The following is a 4,259-nucleotide window of genomic DNA, read 5'->3' on the forward strand; positions in this document are numbered from 1 at the left end:
ATTTTTCCGAGATAATAGTAAATGGCATGGAGGTTTCTTCTCTTCTGTCTTCTCCTAGATTTTTTTCAATTTGTACATATAGCTACATTCCCATTCAAGACCAAATTCATAAAAATGCCAGCTAAGTTGACTGGGCCTAGAGCAGAGGGAAATTTGCTTGGCTTTTGACAAGCTCTGGAGTCAGCTACCAGCTATTTTCTATCCTTCACTCTGCTCCTAGGGATTCAATTCAGGGATAGGAGAGCATCACTAAGATTCTCTGTATGAGGGTTGGACCCCTGGGAAGTCTGAATCCTCTGAATTGAAATTCGCTTCAGGAATTGGTGGTGGGAGAGGGAGGGACACCCTCTGAACTAGCTTGCTCTTATCTTCTAGCCCTAGCAAAACAGGCTAAATGGCCTCCAATATATAAGCAAAATATGTTAAGGGATGGTGTCCTTGTTCCCACAGACCCAGGGCTGGACTGAAGAGGTGTTGAAATTATTGTAACTTTCTTTCTTCCACAACTGAATCCAGTAACTCATATTTGTGCAAATTGCATCTCTATAAAATATATTAAAAACCATATAAATTCTCAGATTTTCCCTCAAAATTTAATATCCAGGACATCTCTGCCTTAAAAATTAGTCTTTTGTAATTTTCAAGGCAAAGACAATTCTTTGCTTTACCTTTCCAGACTCTGTGAAAGACGTTTCTTAACATGTTTAGGCTTTAGATGTCTTCATCTTTCCTGTTTGTACACTGAGACTAAAGATCTACCATTGCCCAGCAAAGAGGAGCAAAAAGCAAATAGCTAAACTGGGATTAAGTTGAAAAGTTTTTCCCCCAGAGGACTTTAACCACAGAAGAAATGAAAGTGTGTTCTGGTTTTCAAATAGTGTTTGAAAATGTGTTTGCCTTTCAGTAATCCCATTTCCCCACAAACTGATAAATTAATCAGTAATCCATTAATGAGGTGGTAGAAATTGAGGTGGAAAGCTCTTGTTAAAAAATAATCTATGAGAACAAAAATATAAAAGCAGTCTCATAACAGAATTATTCTCCTTTCCTGTGATCTTGAACCAGGTTTTGGTCTCTACAGAGCACCTATTTAAGCCTATAGACATTAATAGCCCTACACTTTTATATAATCATAACAATTTCTCAGTTTGGAAAGAAGGATATATATAAGGCTTGGGTCATGAATATAAGACATCCTTTTTTCCCCTACCCACTTAACTCCACGATTGAAACTTCCTTTCTGCTGTTTTCTCTCTGATGCAACACAGCATGTGTCGTTCTGTAGTCTGATTAAAGAGTGGAAAACAGCAGCATCTGGGCTGAATGGGGCACAAAAAATCCACTGGTGCAACCAGTTATGATAGGGAGTGTTATTTAGTGACCCAGTAAAGAAATGAAGACAGAAAAAAACCTGGCATAGGGAGGCAAATGAACATGTTTCATTTAGTGTGATTGTCTCTCCCCAGTGGTTCTCACCTAGTATACTATAGAACAGCAGTGTCCTTGAAGCCATCCCAGTTGCACAGAGAGATTTTTGTTATCATATAAATTGTACATATGTCACAGTTGAGGAATCACACTTTGAGACTGATATGTGCTGCATGAAATTAGAGCCAAAGTATAATAGGCATAACAGGTCTGGCCACATCAAGAAAAGAACATGTATGTCCTAGAACATATGATATTTTTTTCTTGTGAAGAAAACAGTTAGACTTAAACAATTTAGGGATGAAGGGCAGTGAAGTGAATACATAACTATGGATATTTTTATAAACACAGTGAGATACTGAAACACTGCAGTGGGGATTGTTTTCTACTTATTGCTCTCTTGTTTAATGCTATTTTGAATCTTTTAATACCTTCAAGTATGCTGCCCCAAATACTAGTGCGTCCACTCAGATGCAAAAGAGTAAATACTGTATGATTCTCTATGTATGAAGTTCAAGAACAGGAAAAACTAATTTATAGTGATAGAATTTATAACAGAGATTTTTTCTAAGTATGTGTGTGCATGGAAATTACTGGAAAGAGGCAAGAGGAACGTTTTTGGTTGATAGGAATATTCTATATCTTGCTTTAAGTGGTGGTTACAGGGGTGTATACATTTGTTAAAATTTATCAAGCTGAAAACTCGAAAGCTGTGCATTTTATTTTATGTTAATTCTCCTTCAATAAAAACAGAAAAGTGCAGGAAAAGAAGTATAACCAGAATACAAGAACACAGAGAGGCATTGCTGTTCTGGCTAATTCAAAGTTCAGCTACTTTAGTTTGGGGCTATTTGTCATGGGTTTGTCAGGGATTCCATGAAAAACTTCCTTTACATATAAAACTCACTTCAGAAAAGCCAAACAAAAGGGCAGCCTACTTCATATTTTGTAGTGTAATTTTACTTTGCTTTAAATGATGTATTTCCCAAAATCAGAGCTATTGAGTCTTAAATGTCACCCCATGTGGAATTCATTCCCTCCACAAACCTTTCATTCTGGTGCTTCTGAGCAGGGATATAGTGCCCTCAAGATCTCATTGAGACACTGTTTCATTGATTATCTTTCCCACCAGAAGGTTCACCTGAGGGCTGTGCCTGTGTCTGATTGCTGTATCCCCAGCACCCAGCACTGGGCCTGGCCCATGGGGCAAGAGGCTAAGCTAAGATTTGTTAAATAAAATGATCATTATACAAAGGGATATTGGTATGTTCAATTAATTAATTAATTAATTCAGGGAACAATCTCTGCTTTCTAGGAGCTCACAGTAAAAACATCTAGGTAGGTGACTACTTACATGGTTTAGTTGATGTAGCTCTTAAGAGGTTACATCTTACCTCATGTATTGCTCGTATTACCCTATTGCACACCCCTCCAACCTGCTTTGGTCTTCTCTACTATTAGTAAAATTAGGTTAGACAACACAGGTGGGGATACCATTTTTTTCCAGAAGGCATCTATACTAGTATCCTGTAGACTCCTTTACTCCCCTTCCATTATTATACCAGTATGGGTTAGTGTTAAAATTTAGTTAGCTGTTACATAGAGATCAGACAGTTTGAACTACAGGAAATGAAAACAGTTCTGGACTTACACATTTCCATTCAGTGACTTAGAGTAGTATGGTGTTAAGCTATTGGGCTAGAGATAGCAGACCAAAGAAAGTATTGGGCTCCTTAGGGTGGTGGTGGGTTAGAATACGTTAAAGGCACACTTAAGTAAAGACCTGCAATGAGTTAATGAGGGCCATTTAAATGCTTGAAGAACCTCACCCATTTCTACCTAGGAAGCTGACAGGTTATAGGTTGAAGAAAACAACCACATCCTCTAATCTACATTCCCTAGTATACAAGGTTCTGAATACAATAAATAAATACTGGTAGTACAGCCGAGTTGGTGAATACAGAAGTTTTTTCTAATGGTAAGAAATGTTGGTTAAAAAGTAAGACTGCCAACCACCAGAGCAGTCTCTCTATGAAAACCTAAGACCTTGAAGGATAGTTTTCTCTTTAAGGCTATTATGAACTTATCCTCCTCATGAGTGTCCTAGCTCTCAGATCCATAAAACTTATAATAGTTGCTGTTTTATGACTTATGCCTGGTCATAACACAAAAGATTGATTGGGGTTCCGAATCTACAAGGAGGGAAGACAGCACTTTTAAATATATGGCTTCCCAATAGATTTTTATGAGATGAATCAAAAATGCTTCTTCAAGATGCATGCAAGCAAATATGATCAGTGCTTAAGTCTGTAAATAATATACTTAGTTTCACTCTTCTGAGTTTGTGATGTCCTTATTAAAGGCAATGATATGTTAGAGAGATGAACAATGCTTCTAACAAAAAAAAAATTAAATCAAAATCCTTTAGGGAAAAAGTATTGCCTCCCTCTCTGTATTCTTCCATTATCTTATCTCTTCTCCCCACTACTCACCCAGTTTTCAGGAAAATTTCACTTAAATCAGCTTGATATTGTCAAAGCAAACATAAGGTGTCAACAGTTTTATGCAACTAATAAAAAAGATTAAAAAATAAACTCTGCAACTTTTTGTATTCTGAAATACACTACAAAAAACAAACAAACAAACAAACAAAACAAAACAAACAAACAAAAAACCTTCCAGGGGAAATGTTAAATCCTGTGGGAAATGTTAAATACTACTTTGTCAGAAGGTGCTGGAAATATGATAAGAAGAACGACTTCCATATATATAAATGGCATTAGAAAGAACAAAAATGAAGGGCTATCACTGTAACTAGATTTGGGGATTCA

Source organism: Pteropus alecto, unplaced genomic scaffold, assembly GCF_000325575.1.
Source record: "Pteropus alecto unplaced genomic scaffold, ASM32557v1 scaffold501, whole genome shotgun sequence".
In the NCBI taxonomy this organism is placed as follows: domain Eukaryota; kingdom Metazoa; phylum Chordata; class Mammalia; order Chiroptera; family Pteropodidae; genus Pteropus; species Pteropus alecto.